Source organism: Callithrix jacchus, chromosome 4 (genome assembly GCF_049354715.1).
Source record: "Callithrix jacchus isolate 240 chromosome 4, calJac240_pri, whole genome shotgun sequence".
Taxonomy (NCBI): domain Eukaryota; kingdom Metazoa; phylum Chordata; class Mammalia; order Primates; family Cebidae; genus Callithrix; species Callithrix jacchus.
In genome coordinates, this window is record NC_133505.1 from 170,293,322 (window position 1) to 170,313,747 (window position 20,426).

The 20,426-nt window shown below is 45.2% G+C and overlaps 1 long non-coding RNA gene across 2 annotated transcripts in view; it reads left to right on the top strand.

Annotated features, from left to right (window-relative positions):
* The window catches only part of LOC128931859 (uncharacterized), a 131,766-nt gene that overhangs the window by 62,511 nt on the left and 48,829 nt on the right, over window positions 1-20,426 (top strand). For both annotated transcript variants that reach the window (XR_008480915.2, XR_013534952.1), the window contains one exon: window positions 7,124-7,227. This is a non-coding gene — a long non-coding RNA (uncharacterized LOC128931859). The remainder of the gene's footprint in view (window positions 1-7,123; window positions 7,228-20,426) is intronic.

The following is a 20,426-nucleotide window of genomic DNA, read 5'->3' on the forward strand; positions in this document are numbered from 1 at the left end:
CCTCTCTCGGACAGTCCAGGCTTCAGGCTCAGTCCTCTACTGGACGTGGGCCCTCACATTGGGGTTATAAGGCTACTGTCGGGATGAAATTGAATACTCACGCAGTGATCATGTTGTACGGGCCCGGCACGCTGTAGGTGCTCAGTTTGCCAGTCGCCTTCTGTTTCTTTTCCTCTAAACAGTTGCTGAGTTAATTTGGGAAGCCTCATTTATGTTAGTATAAAAACAAGTCTGCCCAGTGTGGTGTCTCACACCTGTAATCCCAGAACTTTAGGAGGCCAAGGCAGGCAGATCACCTGAGGTCAGGAGTTCGAGACCAGCCTGGCCAACATGGTGAAACCCAGTCTCTACAAAAAATACAAAAATTAGCTGGGTGTGGTGGCAGGCAGCTGTAGTCCCAGCTACTTGGGAGGCTGAGTCAAGAGAATCACTTGAACCCGGGAGGTGAAGGTTGTGGTGAGCCAAGATTATGCCACTGCATTCCACCCTGGGTGACAGAGTAAGACTCTGTCTCAAAAACAAACACAAACACAAACAAGAAGTATCTTCCCATTGCCAGAACTGGATTATGATATTTATGCTCTGTTTCCCTCTTTGCTTAGGCTACTGGGATGCTTGGCATTAAAAGTCTGTGCTCAGAAGCTGAAGTCTTCACCATGGTTCCCGTATACTGTTTTCTCTACGACTTTTTTCTTTGTTTCTCATTTTGCCCTAATTACTTCAGCATCAGCATCTGAGTTTGTATTGCTGTCTCAAATCCACTTTCAGAAGTAGAAAGAAGATAAATATAATAAAGCTAAATATAGATTTAACAAATCAGTTTTCTGTTTCATAGTTGAGACAGAGAATGTCAGGAAGAAGAAAACAGAGGAAATATTTGCTGATTTTTGTTCTCTTGTTTCTCTTGTTTTGATCCCAGTGAAAAACTTTTATCTGGCACATATTTAATTTTAAGCAAGAAGAGATGAAATAAATGAGGACAATGACCTGAGCTCTTAGTTTATTGATTGGATTGGAACTGTCCTGATTCTTCTCAATTTGTCTCTTTCTTTCAACTACCATTGACCTCATTTTGATGTTGGAGCTCTCTCCTGTAAAATGTAAGAATGGAACTGAACAATTCCCAAGTTCTCTTCAGTTTAAAATCTACAGACCAAGATTCTGAGTTCTTTTTGTATTTGGGTGATTTAGTCTCATAAGCTGCAGGTTACATTCATTCTCCTGTAATTCCTTCTCCCAGTTTGATCAGTGGAATTCAGCCAGCACCATTCAGAAGATGCCCCCATGTCCCTTCTTGTTTTGAAGGTCTGCACTGGTCTGTGTCGTAAGAGGAATATGATTATTCCTCAGTTTAGACATGAGAAAGCTGAGGTTTAAATAGCTTGTCCACGCCACTAACTTAGTAACTACGGAAAGGAGCCCTTGAGCCTGATGCAGACCGTGGCTCTTTCTTGCCTCCGGTACTTCCCAAGACTTGGAGCAGCCCCAGGTTCTGCCTGGGGGGCCTCTGGACCACCTCAGCCTTATCTGCTTTATATATGGGGTGCCTTGGAAGCTCTCTTGTGAGAGTTCTGCTTTTAACAGTGAAGCCAATCGCACCACACATTGGTGGCTCCTCTTGTCCATTTGTGTTGGAATTAAGGTAAAACCCCCAACCCTGTGGGTTTATTCGCTGTTCATTTCCTCGTTCCCCTCTGTTCTCCCCGCCGCTTACCTGGCTGTTGCTCAGCAGAGCCCTTCTGCTTCTGGAGTAGCCTCCCACGTGTCAACCATTTACTGACCTCCTTTCCTGGGAATCCAGCATTTCCTGTCCCTTGAGCCCTGCAGAAGCTCTTCTGCTTATAAATTGAGATGGTTGACATGAAAATTATAATCCTTATGCTTACCTAATGTGTTTTAAATAACTTTTTATTTTGAGATAATTGTGGTTTGTCATGCAGTTGTAAGGAAATGACACAGATATGTATACCCTTCACCCATTTTACCCCAATATTCTATAGTTATATCATCTTACAAAGCCCATTCTCCAATCAAGAAATTGATATTGATACAGTGCATCTATCACATTCAGATTTCACCAGATTTACATGCACACAGGGATGTGACTGCATGTGCACGTGTGTGTGTGTGTGTGTGTGTGTGTATGTGTGTATTTACTTCCATAAAAGGGTAGTACATTAGTCTATTTTCATACTGCTATAAAGAACTGCCAGAGACTAGGTAATTTATAAAGAAAAGAGATTTAATTGACACACAGTTCAGCATGGCTTGGGAGGCCTCAGGAAACGTACAATCGTGGCAGAAGGTGAAGCGGAAGCAAGGCACCTTCTTCACAAGGCGGCAGGAAGGAGAAGTGTCAAGCGAAGAGGGAAGAACCCCTTATAAAACCATCAGATCGTGTGAAAACTCACTGTCACGAGAACAGTGTGGGGGAAACTGCCCCCATGATACAATTACCTCCTTCTGGACTCTCCCTTGGCACATGGGGATTATGGGATTCTGGGCATTACAATTCAAGATGAGATTTGGGTTGGGACACACAGCCTAACCATATCAGGTAGCATGAGGGATTCTTGTATGAACTTTTCTATGTCTTGACTATGGTAGTGATCACAGAAATGTATCTACATATATGATAAAAATAAATGTAATATTTTTACCCTTTTCATATTATGTCCTCCTCCTGATGTCTAGAGGTGCTGGCACATTGTAATTCCTTAGTAAATATTCCATAAAATACATGACAATAAATGTTATTTCTCAGAGAAACAACAGCGATTCATAAAACATGAGGCCCAATCTCGAAAGTGACATCTCTTTTGAGAGGCCCGTGGTACAGGAGAAATAACCTTTGACTTGAAGCAGAAGATCTGAGTTCAGGATTGGTTTTGCTGCTTTTCAGAAGAGAGGATTCACTTCCTATTTTGGACCTTGATATCTTGATCTGTAAAATGAGGCAGCTGGATTAACAACCTCTTGCATCCCTTCCAGCTTCAAAGATGTTACAACTCTGGAAGCTGTGACATCCTTTAACATTTTGAACCTGACTTTCTCTCCGTAAGCATTTTTGTCTTGTTACTTGAGTTTATCAGTTCAGAGTTGGTTTAATTTTCATGCTTTGAACCATGGAAGAAAAATAATCTTCTACTTGATTTCTTACCAACTCAGAGACCACATGAAAGATCTCATTTGCATAAAGATTCAGAGTGGAGTTTCAGATGGGGGCGACATGGAAACATTTGAAAACTTTGATTTGGAAACTTTTGGCATCTGTGTGGAGTGTGGTCCAGCCTGGGCGGTGAGATGCAATTCTGAGGTACCCAGTTGCTAAGCTGGGTTGGCTGGATGTCTCTTTGGCTTTGCAGTGTTTTGTAGCACAGGTCCTCTGTCAGACAGCCAGGCGAGGTCCAGCCACTGCAAGAAACACCCCCAAGGTCTCCATGCCGACTCAGTGGATGTCCAGTCTTCTCTCTTGCACAGTTCTTTGTGAGTCTTTGTAGCTTTGCAGGGTTGGGTCGCTGCCCTCGATCCCCAGCTGTGAGGATTGTGAGGGCCACATGTGCCGTGTTGACAGTTCTGTGCTCTGGCTTCAGTGGTCACAGTGCTTTTGCTTATGCTTTACTGGCCAAACCAGGTCACATGGCCATGCCTCATTTCAAGGGAGTGGGAACAAATTCTGCTACAGGGTTTTTTTTTTTTTTTGGTCAAAAGAACAAAAGTGCCTGGCAACATGCATTAATTATAACGTGGCTTATGTGTTAACACTTGAAGCGTCTCAAGGTTGGGAGATGATCCGTGACTCAGAAGCTGTCTCTGACTAGCAAACAGGAAACAGAAAGTGACTGAAGCGAAAGAGCAGGAAGCTGAGCATCCTGAGTCAGCAATGCATTCGGCTGTCCAGGGTGCAGAATGCAAGTGGAGACAGTGGGCTCCTCTCCCACCTCCTCTTCTGGCCAGCTGCGTGACTAAGCAGTCCCATCCCACCTCGGTCCCAGTTTCCTCCCCTGTAAAATGGGAATGGTAACATTAACTATGGCAAAGGGTTGCCTGAATTAACACAGGTGAAGAGCATAGGGCAGTGCCTGATGTGGGTGAAATGCTCAGTAAATGTTACCCGTCATTATTTTGCTTTGCCCTTTACCTCTTGAGTTGGCTATAAATCCCTACAACCACAGGATGCTCTCGAGCATTCAGCCTGTGTGGCTGAAAGTGTGAGTCTCTGGGGGCAGCCGTCAGGGAAGGGTGTGATGACTCAGAAGCTGGAGAAGCTGATTCTGCCTTCCCTCTAGGCTCCTGTGTGACACTAAGTCCTAATGGAATGACAGAGACTCAGAATCCCTGTGCACATTTTCTGCAAAGCTATTGGTGGAAATCCTTCCTTCTGGGCTTTGGCCTGGGAGGTTCCTTTCAGAGACTTGCAGCCTCAGAACTTTGAAAGAGCAAAACCAAAGCAAAGGGCTCCCCTGGGAGCCCTGGGAAATGGGGCTGTGCACCTTAGAGAGGAAATTTGCTGTCTCTTCCTTTAGGCAGGGAAATAAATGGAATTGTATAAGCCACCTTGCAGCGATCTGAGAATCCCAGATTCTCAGATGAGTCCTGCAAATATGCAGGTTGCATTGAGACATTAAAATTCTCTAAATAGGGCGTCTTATCACTTGTGTATTCATATGTTGCTGCAGCCAAACCATGAATTTTCTGATTTCGTCACACCCTGATAAGATTAAAAAAACAGTTATATGCATTCTCGCTGGCTGGATCACAAAAGTAATTTCTCATACAATCGAAATCTGTATTTTAATGAGTTTCTTCAGGCATAATCTCTCTGGGAGCTGCCTGTGAGTCTGCATTGCATGTGTGACCTGAGAACCTGGCATTTTAGACCTTGAGCAGCAGGAGACGATGCCACTCTCTCCATCATTGTTGACTGAATCATGGTGAAATCTCCCGATGGGTAGAGTGATGGCCTCATCTGCATGAATATATGCATATTTGAAATGCTAAGGTCAGACAGGACTGACTCCCCAAGCATGGCATGGAGGTGCGGGGGTGACATTTACAACACCCAGAGGGCTGTGGGCCAGGCTCAGGGAAGAAGTTTGAGGGCCTTCGGAGCTCAGAAATTAGGGCACTTTCCTCAGGATCAGGGAGAGTCGAGGGTATCTGGAAAGCGGTGCCTTCATCTCTGCAAAAAAGAGTCTATCCTGAAGGGTCAAGGGCAGATCCCTAGACAGCACCCAAGGACTACTTTAGGGAGATAAGGATGCGTGAAAGCCCTGCTGAAGGCAGCGGCTCCAGAAGTGAGGTTTCCAAACCAGCATCTATCACCCCAGGACGAGGCCTCGCAAACAGAAACAGCCTCACTTCATTGGGAAATGGTACACAGAGCGGGAGGGACTTTATGTGGACCAGGTAAAGACAGAAGTGGAAAATGATCAGAACTTCCCAGACTGCATCTCAGGGCACAGCTGTGATGGTTCTCAGGATGCTGATACCCACTCCCCATGCTGCCCTTTTTCAGGAAGGCCCTGAGGCATCTGCCTTGGAAGGAGAGGTTCCTACCAGCCTTGCAGCTTGCCAGTGGTGATCCTTGTGGGGTCCTACCATCCTTGCATGATTTTTAATTTGAATCTATGATTCAGAAACGTGAATTAGGGACCTTGCCTCTCTTCCTCCCTTACAGGCTCCATGTCCCTCATGGCTCTGTCCATTTTTCCTTGAAAACAAATTGGTGTGGTAACTAAGTCTGATATCAGTGGCAACCGGCAGCAGAAGTAATTCTAAGCTAGAATTAAGGGAGGGAGATGGGCTTCCTTGTAACCCGTAACTTTCCAGACCTCTGAAAGATTCTGTTTAAACCTCTTCCAACAATCATTACGTCTTCTGCAATCTGGACTCATCAGTTATAGAACCTTGTGAGTACCTTTCAGCGAGAGGACTCCTCTTGGTTTGAGGCTAGGTGTGGAGGAAAACTATGTGGGCAGCAGGTTGGGGGATTGTTTGTGTATCCTGGGGTGCAGTAATTTATCCCTACTTCTTTTCCCCCAACCACACAGCAAACTTTGATGGCAAGAATTGCCTTCCTTTCAGTCCCTATTTCTTAGCCTCATATCCAACACATAACTGATGCTCAGTAATTATTTATTTAGTGAATTGCGAGCTGCAAGCAATAAACCTCATGAAAACAAGGCATATGCCTTTATCTGTGAGCGCTTCATTAATTCACTACTCGGTTTATATCCTGAATGTAAATTTACTCAATTTATATCAGATAAAGGCTGAGGAATAAACCTGTCTTGGGCCCTACGGTCTTTAGAGCTTTTCCATTTTGGCTGCTTCCTCCTCTTGACCTCAGACTTGGGCAGGAGTTCTTGGAGTTGGGGTCCAGATCTCCCAGATGAGGCTTCAAACCTCGCCTTCCTTCCATCAAAGGGCCTGCTACCGGGTCCCTTCCATGGGGTTCCTCGCTCCCTCCGGCTCATCACAGTTGTAGTGAGAGGTTACAGACTGGGCTATTCCGGGGATTTTAAATAGATGGTAACACTTAGGCTCTTCTATTCTTGCATGGTGTTTGTGGTGTGTGGTGAGAATGGGGGCAGGGCCACGTCTCAGGGAGGAACTCAGTCGAGTGTCATGCATACAGACTGGTGTTAACTTCAGCTCTATTAAACATCTTTATTAATAATCCAGAAGTGGGGTATAAACAGAACATTAATTAAATGCCTGAATACTAAATTGGGAGGTGTTACAAAAGATGGACTAATCACTTTATCATTTACTCAGCATGCAGAACTTGTATAATTTGTTGTATTTAATGGATAAAAGTGGGACATTTCTTTGTTGACAACTCTATTGGCTCTGTGTGTAGCGGGCATTTTGGTTGAGTTTCTTTATGTGCATATTCTTATTTCTTGCACCTTTCTATTTAGGTTAGTTTCAGGATGATGAGTCATCCTATTTGTATATTAAGGAATCAAGTAGAATGCAAATGTTTTGGAAGAGTGAGGTGGAATAAACAGAAGCAAGAACAGAGAATAACATGCAGTAGTGGAGGCCAGCTGAGTCGATTGCTTGGAGACCCAAGTCCTCTCTCCTGACTCCTGTGGGGTCTGTTCTGTTTTCTCAGACTGCACCTGTTCTTCTAGCAAGTGAAGTGCCTCACGGAGTTACCTCTTTGGAAGGGCTTGCTAAGAGCAGTCTTAAACTCAGCACATACTTTATTCCATGGCCGTGAGTATGAAATGCAGTGATATTCTTGAAATAATTTTGTGAACTGTAAAACTGCAAAAGTTAGTTTGACATTGGATTAATTCTCACAGAATGAGGAATGCTATTGCTGTGCATATGAAGCACTCCACATAATTACCAGCAGAATGGCCAAGAACGTTTCGAAATATGGATAGGAAATTCAGTCTGGAAAAATGCTAGTAAATACTTAGGGACATTAGAAAATTGGCAGGGTTTTGAGTTGGCAAAATTAATCCAACTATTTTTCAAATGCTTGGGTTCAACAAACTAAAATGAGTTTGCCAAGCACCTTTTCTTATAAATTTCGCAGTCTTTGTTTGTTTCCGCTAGCACGTGATCCATAAGCTTCTGATTCATTGACACTTAATTCACTAAAAGACTATTTGTTAGCAGAGCAGCAATCAGATGTTTTGGAAACCTGCTTGGCCCACTGCAAAGACGCTGCCCAGATTCTGTTCTTCAGAATCTTTACTAGCTGGGTACATAATAGACATCTGAGCGTATTTAAGAATTGTTTTGTCAAACTCCTATCATTTTTTTAAAATTTTTTATTGCATTTTAGGTTTTGGGGTCCATGTGCAGAACATGCGAGACAGTTGCATAGGTACACACATGGCAGTGTGTTTTGCTTCCTTTCTCCCCTTCACCCACATTTGGCATTTCTCCCCTATCATTTTAAACTTCTTGTTATGCTTCTTCCATGTTGTACACACTGTCATTCCCAGTATTCAACAGGAACGTTTTTATTATGCTCTAAGTTCTGGGACACATGTGCAGAATGTACAGGTTTGTTACATAGGTATACAGGTGCTATGGTGGTTTGCTGCACCCATCAACCTATCGTCTACATTAGGTGTTTCTCCCAGTGCTATCCCTGCCCCACCCCCCACCCCTGACAGGCCCCAATGTGTGATGTTCCCTTCCCTGTGTCCATGTGTTCTTATTGTTCAACTCTCACTTACGAGTGAGAACATGGAGTGTTTGGTTTTCTGTTCTTATGTTATTTTGCTGAGAATGATGGTTTCCAGCTTCATCCATATCCCTGCAAAGGACATGAACTCATCCTTTTTGTGGCTACATAGTATTCCATGGTGCATACGTGCCACATTTTCATTATGCAGTGTATCACTGATGGCATTTGGGTTGGTTCCAGGTCTTTGCTATTGTGAATAGTGCTGCAGTAAACATTCGTGTGCATGTGTCTTTACAGTAGAATGATTTATAATCCTTTGGGTATATACCCAGTAGTGGGATGGCTGGGTCAAATGGAATTGTTGGTTTTATCACCACACTGTCTTCCACAGTGGTTGAACTAATTTGCACTCCCATCCACAGTGTAAAAGTGTTCCTATTTCTCCATAACCTCTCCAGCATCTGTTGTTTTCTGACTTTTTAATTATCACCATTCTAACTGGCGTGAAATGGTATCTCATCATGGCTTTGATGTACATTTCTCTAGTGACCAGTAATGATGAGCTTTTTAAAAATATATATTTGTTGGCCACATAAATGTCTGCTTTTGAAAAGTGTCTGTTCATATCCTTTGCCCAGTTTTTGGTGGGGTTGTTTGTTTTTTTTTCTTGTAAATTTGTTTAAGTTCCTTGTAGATTCTGGATATTAGCTCTTTGTCACATGGATAGATTGCAAAAATTTTCTGCAATTCTATAGGTTACCTGTTCACTTTGATGATAGTTGCTTTTGCTGTGCAGAAGCTCTTTTGTTTAATTAGATCCCATTTGTCAATTATGGCTTTTGTTGCCATTGCTTTGGTGTTTTAGTCATGGAATCTTTACCCATGCCTATGTCCTGAATGGTACTGTTTAGGTTTTCTTCTAGGGTTTTTATGGTTTTAGGTCTTATGTTTAAGTCTTTAATCTATCTTGAGTTAATTTTTGTATATGGCGTAAGAAAGGGGTCCAGTTTCTTTTCTGCATATGGCTAACCAGTTTTTCCAACATCATTTATTAAGTAGGGAATCCTTACCCCATTGCTTGTTTTTGTCAGGCTTGTCAAAGATTAGATGATTGTAGATGTGTGATGTTATTTCTGAGGCCTCTGTTCTGTTCCATTGGTCTATATATCTGTTTTGGTACTGGTACCATGCTGTTTTGGTTACTGTAGCCTTGTAGTATAGTTTGAAGTCAGGTAGCATGATGCTTCCAGCTTTGTTCTTTTTGCTTAGGATTGTCTTGGCTATACAGGCTCTTTTCTGGTTCCATATGAAATGTAAAATAGTTTTTTTCTAATTCTGCAAAGAAAGTCAATAGTAGCTTGATGGGGATAGCATTGAATCTATAAATTACTTTGGGCAGTGTGGCCATTTTCATGATATTGATTCTTCCTATCCATGAGTGTGGAATGTTTTTCCATCTGTTTGTGTCTTCTCTTATTTCCTTGAGAAGTGGTTTATAGTTCTCCTTGAAGAGGTCCTTCACATTTCTTGTTAGTTATACTCCTATGTATTTAATTCTCTTTGTAGCAGTTGTGAATGGGAGTTCACTCATGATTTGGCTCTCTATTGTTGGTGTATAGGAATGCTTGTGATTTTTGCACATTGGTTTTATATCCTCAGACTTTGCTGAAGTTGCTTATCAGCTTAAGGAGATTTGGGGCTGAGACAATGGGGTTTTCAAAATATACAATCATGTCATCTGCAAACAGAGACAATTTGACTCTTTGTCTTTGTCTTTTTTAATCTTTGTTGGTTTAAAGTCTGTTTTACCAGAGACTAGGATTGCAACCCTGCTTTTTTTTCTTTTGCTTTGAGCCTATGTGTGTCTTTGCACATGAGATTGGTCTCCTGAATACAGCACACTGATGGGTCTTGACTGTTTATCCAATTTGCCAGTCTGTTCATTTTGATTGGGGCATATTTAAGGTTAATATATGTGAATTGGATCCTGTCATTATGATGCTAACTGGTTATTTTGCCCATTAGTTGATGTGTTTTCTTCATAGTGTCAATGGCCTTTACAATTTGGTATGTTTTTGCAGTGGCTGGTACTGGTTGTTCCTTTCCATATTTAGTGCTTCCTTCAGGATCTCTTGTAAGGCAGGCCTGATGGTGACAGAATCTCTCAGCATTTGCTTGTCTGTAAAGTGTTTATTTCTCCTTCTCTTCTGAAACTTAGTTTGGCTGGATATGAAATTCTTGATTGAAAATTTTTTTCTTTAAAAATGTTTAATATTGGCCTCCACTCTCTTCTGGCTTGTAGGGTTTCTGCAGAGAGATCTGCTGTGAGTCTGATGGGCTTCCCCTTGTGGGTAACCCAACCTTTGTCTCTGGCTGCTCTTAACATTTTTTCCTTCATTTCAACCTTGGTGAATCTGATGATTATGTGGTCTTGGGGTGGCTCTTCTCGAGGAGTGTATTTGTGGTGTTCTCTGTATTTCCTGAACTTGAATGGTGGCCTGCCTTTCTAGGTTGGGGAAGTTCTCCTGGATAATATCTTGAAGAGTGTTTTCCAACTTGGTTGCATTCTGCCTGTCACTTTCAGGTATACCAATCAAACGTAGGTTTGGTCTTTTCATATAGTCCCATATTTCTTGGAGGCTTTCTTTATTTCTTTTCACTCTTTGTTCTCTAATCTTGTCTTCATGCTTAATGTCATTAAGTTGATTTTCAATCCCTGATATCCTTTCTTCCACTTGATTGATTTGGCTATTGATACTTGTGTATGCTTCACAAAGTTGTTGAGTTGTGTTTTTCAGCTCCATCAGGTCATTAATGTTCTTTTCTAAACTGGTTATTCTAGTTAGCAATTCCTCTAACCTTTTTTGAATGTTCTTAGCTTCCTTGCATTGGGTTAGAACCTGCTCCTTTAGCTTGGAGAAGTTTTTTATTATCCACCTTCTGAAGCCTATTTCTGTCAATTGGTCAAACTGATTCTCTGTACAGTTTTGTTCCCTTGCTGGTGAAGAGTTGTTACCCTTTGGAGGAGAAGAGGTGTTCTGGTTTTTGGAATTTTCAGTCTTTTTTTTTTTGCTGTTTATTGCTCATCTAAATGGATTTATCTATCTTTGGTCTTTGATGTTGGTGATCTTCGGATGGGGTTTTATGTGGACAGCCTTTTCACTGATGTTGATGCTAATCCTTTCTGTTTGTTAGTTTTCCTTCTATCAGTCAGGCCTCCCTGCTGCAGGTTTGCTGGAGTTTGCTGGAAGTCCACTCCAGATCCTGTTTGTCTGGGTATCGCCAGTGAAGGCTGTGGAATCGAATAGATTGATGCCTGTTCCTTCCTCCAGAAGCTTCGTCCCAGAGGAGCACCCAGCAGATGCCAGTTGGAGCTCTCCTGTATGAAGTGTCTGTGAACCCCTGCTGGGAGGTGTTTCCCAGTCAGGAGGCACAGGGGTCAGGGACTCCCTTGAGGTGGCATTCTGTCCCTTAGCAGAGCTGGAGTACTGTGCTGGGAGATCTTGGCTCTCTTGAGAGCTGGCAGGCAGGAACATTTAATTCTGCTCAAGCTACACCCACTGTGGCCTCTTCCTGCAGGTGCTCTGTCCCAGGGAGATGGGAGTTTTATCTGTAAGCCCCTGACTGGGGCTTTCTTTCAGAGATACCCTGCCCAGAGAGGAGGAATTCAGAGAGGCAGTGTGGCTACATACAGTGGCTTTGCTGAGCTGCGCTGGGCTCTGCCCAGTTCAGACTTCCTGGCATGTTTGTTTACAACGTGAGGGGAACACCGCCTACTCAAGCCTCAGTAATGGTGGATGCCTCTCCCCCCACCAAGCTCAGGTGTCCCAGGTTGACTTCAGACTGCTGTGCTGGCAGTAAGAATTTCTAGCCAGTGGATCTTAGCTTGTTGGGTTCCATGGGGGTGGGATCCACTGAGCTAGACTACTTGGCTCCCTGGCTTCTGCCCTTTTTCCAGGGCAGTGAATAGTTCCATCTCACTGGCATTCCAGGTGCCACTGGGGTATGAATAAGCCTCCTGCAGCTAGCCATTGTCTGCCCACATGGCCGCCCAGTTTTGTGCTTGAAACCCAGGACACTGATGGTGTAGGCACCCAAGGGAATCTCCTGGTCTCCAGGTTGGGAAGACCATGGGAAAAACGTAGTGTCTGGGCCACAATGCACCATTCGTCACAGCACAGTCCCTCACAGCTTCCCTTGGCTAGGAGAGGGAGTTCCCCAACCCCTTGCACTTTCTGGGTAAGGCGATGCCCCACCCTGCTTCGGCTCACCCTCCACGGGCTGCACCTACCGTCTAACCAGTCCCAATGAGATAAGCCAGGTACCTGAGTTGGTAATGCAGAAATCGCCCACCTTCTGCATTGATGTCTGGGAGCTGCAGACTGGAGCTGTTCCTGTTTGGCCATATTGCCCAGGTCCCCTGGAATATTTTAAATATATACGTGATTGATTCCTGTGATTCATTCTTCTTCCTCTTAGTAGTTCTGACTTAGAAGGTTTAAACACAAGGATATTCACTAGTTACAGATGAGATTAGAAACGTTACTAATGGGAAGATAGGTAGGAGAATGCAGCTCAGAGCTGGGGCTTTGGAGAGCTTGCTGCTCCTTGACCCTCCATGGGTGGATTTCGGCCTTGCTTGTCTGGGGCACACTGTGAAATGCAGGCTGGCAAGAGCGTGGGCCTGGCCAGGCCTGCAGACCCTGTCCATGTGCGTCCAGCTGAGGAGGCTGGATTCTGTGTTGGCATTTACTGGTCATTTTTGTTTATCATCTCTCCTCTCTCCTTCCCAAGGGGAGGAGACAGTTCTGGCGAGACAGGAGCCAGAAGGTTTGATCTCAGTACTGCTGCCCTCTGGGAAGTCAAGAGAGGTCCGTTTTCTCTCACAGAGAGAGATGGGTGCCAGTATCCCACCAAATTCTTTAGGGCAGGCCACATGGGTGCCACTAGCCTCCTTGGAGGTCACGCCTGCCTCTTCTGGCTTTGTGCTGGTCACTCTTCCCATCTCACCACTTGGGGCTGGCTCAGGCTGAGGAGCTTCTCTTCCAAGGTGGAGAATGTGAGGGTCAGAGACAGAAGGTTCGTGACTGTGGACTCTACCCTCTGACCCACTCTGGGGAAGCTGGTGGGGACTTGCATCTGAGTGCTTGAGGAAGAGATGGGATGTGCAGGGAAGAGGCTGGGAGGAGGAGGAAGTCATTTGTGTCCAGCATCTTCCATGCCAGTACTGAGCTAAACTTGCATGGGCACATTGAAAAGGAGGGTGCAGCCCCAGGCGTGGCTGGAGAGAGCTCTGTGTCTTCACTTTCCACAGCCTGTGTTTCAACAGAGCACAGAGGGAAACGGAACTCATTTTCCCTTTTTTAATATAACATTCCATCTCCATAATTAAAGGGATACAAAATACACTGTGGGAATTTTAGGAAATTCTGAAACATGAACTAGAGGAAAACCCCAAAGATTAGTCTGTAACCCACCTCTCCAGAGATGTCATTAGCATTTTTCTTTATTTCCTTCCAGTCTGTTTTCTAGTTGTGTTTTTATGTAGAAGGAGTAGTGTACATTTATGTCAACTTAGGGCCACACTGTGTAAGCAGTTTTATATTTTGCAGGTAACTTTTAGTATCATAGGCCCTTTTCTATGCCTTTAGATATTTCCCAACAGCCCATTCTTTAATGGCAGGCTAACATTTCATTCTTGTTTCCAAATTTGCAGCATGGTAATTATGACTTAATTACTCTCCCTGTGTGTGCATACTGTCAGTCTTTGACTTTTCTTTAGGATAAATTCCTGGAGATGAAGTTATGGGGTCAACTGGTAGAACACTTTTGAGCTTTTTTCCCACCAAGTGTATATTGCTGCTCTATGTCAAAGAACTCGAGATATATTCGCCACTTTAAGAATGTCCATTTCTCTGCACTTTGGTGGCACAGTGTATTATGTCTTATGATGATGATTTTTAGAGATGGAGTCTCATTGTATAGCTCAGGCTGGACTCAAAGTCCTGGGCCCAAGCGATCCTCCTGTATTAGCCTCCCAAGTAGCTGGGACTACAGCCGTGTGCCACTTGTATTATTATTTTTAAGTCCCTTCTCTTATGTTTGATGCAATTTAAATTCTGTTGTTAAGGAAGCTAAGTTGGTGAGACGAGACAGTTGTTCCTCAAGACACAGCCAGCTGCGGGGGCCCGTGTGCCCACCAAGTTCCCCCTGGTGTTCCTTTGAGGTGCCTGTCCCCCTCCTGGGAACATGGCCAGGTCCCTTTCTGCCCTCAGCCACGGTGTGGGCTCCTGTCTGCACCCCCACCTTCCCGTGGCTGCTCACCACACTTTCTGCCCCCAAGTCCCTGCTGAAAGGCCCAGGGACATCTCCAGTCGCAGAGCCTGCTCCTAGCTCAGAGGTTGTTTGCTCATCAGGTCTGCAGCACTGGGCTTCTCTTCTGCATGAGCATGCTGGTCTGGGAGATTTTATTGAAATTGGAGTTTGGAGGTGTAGGAGAGTGCGGCTGAGCTGTGGCCGTTCCCACAGATGCCCCATCAGTGTCCTTCTGAGGCACCTTCACCCCAGCCTGCAAATCAGGGCCATAGGAGAGTTGGAGAGGCTCAGCCACTCGGCACAGGAGTCCTGGCACCATGCCAGAAGTGATGGCATCTGGGGGCAGAGGACCTACGGCGCTTTGCACTACATTCGCTTCGCACGTCCTCCGCCAGGAGGAGAGCTTTTCCTTTTTCATTGTAAATGAGAAATTCTTTCCAAAATAAGATAGAGCATCACCAATTTCAGGAAGCCAAAGCAACCCAACTGAATTGTATAAATATATGTCTACACATAAGGTGGAAAATAGATGCAGAATACAGTGACACACAGTGACACAGTTGATGGGACCCAGCAAAGCCTGTGGTGGAAGACTCTCCCCCTCATCCACTGATGTCCAAAGGCCTCCTTTGAAAGCACTGCCTCCTCCTCCCCCAGCACGGCTGCACTTCCCTTTGACCTGGATGCCTCCCACCACCCTGCACACTGGGCGGAGTGGGCCGCCCCCCCTCACTCTATCTGAGAGGTTCTGTACCCCATGTTCTGACCCTGTAGCAGTCCTCCTCCTCTATGTGTCGGGCCAGTGCTGCCTCAGCCCCTGAACTCCAAACACACCCACATCCCACTCTTCCTGTCGTCCCCTTTTCTTGTCTCCATGGCCGGGGATTGGAGGGTGAGAAGAAAGATGTATTGACTTTTCTCTCTTCTTTAGTTCGAATATCTCTGCACGAACACATTTGACACTTTTTCCAAACCTCTGCTTCCTAAGGGGATGGAGGATGGAGGAGAGAACTGGGCTGTTTTATCTTCATGCCTGCAAATGAATTATGCATTTGGCAACCTTTCTATTTTAACCGTCCCATTTCAGTTGCCCCATAGGGGTAAACTTTCTAGGATTCTAAACCAGAAAAATAGTTCAGGAGGATATTACTGAGAAATACGTAACCTCCATATAAATGAAAATTAGTATCTTGGTATCCTGAGCTCAAGGGGTGAAAGCAGGCATTGGGTCTGCCTTCACCTGTGTCCTGGCACTGACCCTCTGGATTCAGATCATGAGATGCTGGGCTGGGCTGTGGGGTCACTTGCAGCCACTTGTTGGATTTTTCTTTAGTTCATCTCAGGAGCCCCTTGGGCGTGGATTCTCTGGTATCTCCTGATTGCCTGGAGTTTTCATAATTGGCTCGGAACTCATCATTCAGCAGATGGTACTTAAGACTGGAGGAGTAGCCCCCTGTGAGCTTAAGAGACTCTAACAACGAGTGTGAAGGGGATGTCCCCAATAAACCAGTTAAATAGGACTCAGAGGGGAAAGCTTCATCTTCATCAGCTTGCATACTTGATTTTTTATTGTGGTAAAATATACATAGCATAAAACTTACGAGGATGGCTATTTGTAAGTGTACAGTTCGGTGGTGTAGTGCATTTATGTACATTCACACCCTTGGGGAATCGTCCCTACCCCCATCTCCAGAGCATACTGTGACATCTGTCCCCATAAGCACCGAGTCTCTGTCCATAATGCCCCAGTCTCGCGTTCATGGCCCTTCTCCTTTCAGAAAGTGCTTTCTTTAAAGTTGGTATAAATGCCTGAAGTTGAATCCTGTCTGATGTAATGTGGTGTAGTAACAGTGTACCCATTCGAATCTGACTCCCTCATCCTCAGGAAGCAGGGAGCTGTGTTTAGTGACTGGTGGCATCCACCTAGGGGCATCTGTCCCAGGCCTGCTCACTCTCGCCTGTCCTCAAGGGACTTGGGTTCCCAAACCTTGCACTAAAAGTGAGCCTGGGCACATGGGTTCTGGGCATCGTGACCCTGCCCTCCTCGTCTGTGGGGCCAGGCCACCTCTGTATGGGGTCACCAGCTGCTGCTTTCAAGAAGTTGGAAACTGAGACCTGGTTGCTGAGGCTCTGAGGTGAACACTCTGGAAGGAGGTTGTCTTAGGCTTGAGGCTTCCGTAACAAATACCACAGACTGGGCGTCTGAAACAGTAGAAAATGATTTTCCCACAGTTCTGGAGGCTGTAAGTCCCAGATCAAGGAGTCGGCAGGGTGGGCTTCTCCCGAGGCCTCCCTCCTGGCCTCTCCCCTTCGTCTCTTCACATTGTTCCACATGAAGCCCATTCTGAGGGCCTCACTGGGCTGGAACTTCAGTGGGTGGGTTTTGGGAGGTCCAGCTTAGTGTACCATCGTGGGTGCTGCAGGTCCTCAGGACCCCCGGTGTGTAAGAAAGGAACATGGAGTCGACCAGGCGGAGTGCAGGGGGTGGCCTGTGCTGCGTGGGGCCCCAGGGAGGTGGGTGGACACATTCCCAAGTTTTCAGGCATGGTTCCAGATGGTTTCCATTTCCTTGAAGACACTTAAGAGGGCCTCCCTTCCTTGCACCGGAGGGGCCCTGCCAGGTTTGCTGCATGGCCCTGCTCTGCCAGGGATGGAGCCAAGGGGAGTATGGAGAGTCGTCAACTCGGGCCGCAAACGTGGGCCTCAGCAGCATTCTTCTGCACGGCCAGACATGCTCCAGGCCCACAGAGAGGCAAGTCAGCAAACCAGCAATCTCCCCACACTTATGTCTTGCAGTTCTAATTCGTATTTGTTGTGCTTTGGGATCGTGATAATTGGGGTCATTTGTTGAAGACTCCAAAATAATCCCCCCTACTTTATGTTTTGGAAATGTAGTCTTTCAGGCAAACTGTGGTGCTCTCCCCCGTGTTTGTTAGAAAGGTTGGGCTAAATGTCACCCAGCCAGCAGCTTGCAAAGGAGCTCCGAGCAGTTGGTGGAATCTCAGTGGGTATTTCCCAACCATCTAGAACAAACAGAGACTGTATCCTCGCGTGTGCTAGGAACAGCTCAGCCCCATCCCATGGTTCCAGATGGTTTCCATTTCCTTGCGGGTGGGGTGGGGTCTCCTGTTTAGAGTCCCAGCTCAGATGCCTCCCTGCACCTTCCCCCGCCTGGCTTGCGCCAGGGCCTCTGTCGCGCCTCTGTGGCAGCCTTATGCTGCAAGCCTGTCTCATCTTTTGAACTTGCCCTGGAAACGCTCTGTTAGATTCACAGAACAAAAACAGCCACTGAAGAATCGTATTTGAAATCCTACAAAGGAATTACATTTTGTATTGCTTTAAAGAATGCATAGTATTCTCCTTTGCAAGTAAGAAAACAGTAAGAGACAGATGTCTTTAGGCAACTATTTAATGAATAAATGAGAGTGATTGAATGGGAGCATTTAAATTGGGCATTTTCTGTGCAATATTAATTACACTGGATACATAGTAAGTTCCTTTTTCAAAGATAGTTCAAAGGCAAATGTCAATCTGGTTCTGCCCAGGTTACGTGTCTACGTACGTAAACAACTTCCAGATGAACAGAGCATCCGTTAATAAGCTTTTACTAATCTTGGCCACAGGCCCTATTGAATCAGCTGTGTTTGACCTCTACCACACTGGGCATAAGAAAATTCATTTAACAGTGGTGTGACTAAAGCTGATGTTGTAAATGGGCTATGTTGTACAGGCATTTCAGATACACCCAGTTTTAAAGTGGGGCTTCTCCAGTGGGCCTCTAGGATCTGGAGCTTAAAATCTGGACCATGTTTTCTTTTGGCTACAAAATAAATGGCTTCTTGATGGAGCAGGCCTGTAGGGAGTCTGGGTCTCCTGGGAGTGCAGGACTGCTTTGGTGATGGGCATCACCCAGGCTCTGCGAAGCCTCTGAATGTGACTTGTGATGACCTACGTGGGTGATATATGTACACAGCTGTGCAGGAGCTGCCAGCAGCCACGGGGAGTATTCTTGATCTGCTGTGTCTGTCTCTTGTTTTCATGCTGGTATGCTCTCATCAGGCAAGAATGTTGTCTTTTCTAAAATCGTGTATGGGCCAGAAGGTGATGATAGGAGAGAAGCCATATACAAGCAACACTGTCACTTGGTGGGTTCAGGGCTTCTGGTCAAGAAGACTAAATGATGTAATGGAAACGGATGACTTTGGGCCATTTCATTTTACCGCATTGTACCTTGGTTTCATCACTTGTGAAATGTGGACCAAATAGATAATAAGGTCAGAGTGAAGATTTCTTTTATTTTCTTTTTTTTTGAGACAGGGTCCCATTCTGTCTCCCAGGCTGGAGTGCAGTGGTGCAATCACAGCTCACTGTAGCCTTGAACTCCTGGGCTCAAGGGGTCCTCTTATCTCAGTCTTCTGAGTAGCTGGGACTACAGGCACACATCATCATTTCCCGTTGATTGTTTTTATTTTCTTGTAGGGATGGGGTCTTGCTATGTTGCCCAGGCTGGTTTCAAACTCCTGCTCTCAGGGGATACTCCTGTCTCACCGTCCCAAAGTGCTGAAATTGCAGGAGTGAGCCACTGCTCCTGGCACGATTCCATTATTTAATGTGTATAAATCCCCCTCCCAGTGCCTGACAGATGGATGGTGTTCAATACATGATAACTATCATCATCATGGTCTGTTGAATTTGGATCTATTTCTATTTTTTGTCCTTCTCTATTTCCCATTTTCTAGTATTCCAAGGGGTGGGCATCTTCCCTGTAGGGACAGTTTTCCTGGCAAGGCTGGAGCCCCTACACTGGGAGTGAGTCAGGAACTGTGTTCTTGCCCCTGTGCCGGCTGCAGAGTTCTGGATAAGATATTTGAAATTCCCTGACAATGGGGTGCTATATTAGGCTGTTCTCACACTGCTAGTAAAAACATGCCTGAGACTGGTTTATAAAGGAAAGGGGTTTAATTGACTCACAGTTCTACATGGCTGAGGAGGCCTCACAATCATGGTGAAAGGTGAATGAGGAGCAAAGTCACGTTTTACATGGCAGCAGGCCAGAGAGTTTGTATAGGGAAACTCTTCTTTATAAAACCATCAGATCTTGTAAGACTTAGGCACTACCACGAGGACAGCATGGGAAAGATCTATCCCCTATGATTCAATTACCTCTTACTGGGTCTCCCCCATGACATGTGGGAATTATGGAAGCTACAATTCAAGATGAGATTTGGGTGGGGACCCAGCCAGACCATATCAGGTGCAGACAGGGTCCTCTCCATGATGTCATCCGGTTCTAAATGTCTATTTGAGTTCTGCAGAGTATTCATATTCCATTTCAAAAATGGTTTTCCTCATGATTGAGCATTTACTTACTGTTGGATAGAAAATCAAATGCCACCCATCTTGGCCGGGAGTGATAAGAACAGTCTAGAAAGTTCTGCTTGGGAATTCCCCAAGTCCTGTGCTTCAGTTTTGCCTCAGGACTTGGTGCCTGGACATTTGTGCCCTTTCTCAGGTAAGCCCCACCAGATGGAGGGCATCAGATCCAGGAACAGGAGGAGCTTCCCCAGCTTATGGGAGGGAAACTGAGCATGCTGTCTTCATAGAGGTGGCGTTTGCAATTGGGAATATTCTCTTTAAAAACTCAGAAAATGTCTAGGTAAAATAAGTAAGTGGTGTGATTTTCCAGCAAGCTTTAAAAAAAAGCCAAAACAAAACAGTGCATATTCTTATCCCCCAATCTTAATACCTCTGAAGACACAAAGCATGAAGCTTTCATTTTCAGAGTTTAAGGAAGAAAAATTGCTCCATGATGGCTATTACTGTAAAAGTTGAAGAGCTGTGCATCCCATTTGTACGTGTGGTGAGCTTTGAAGCTAAAATGCAGGGGGATAGAGATGCTGTCCCCAAGGGAGTCCCTCAGGGTTGCTCCCAGATACCAAGGCTTGGCTGGCAG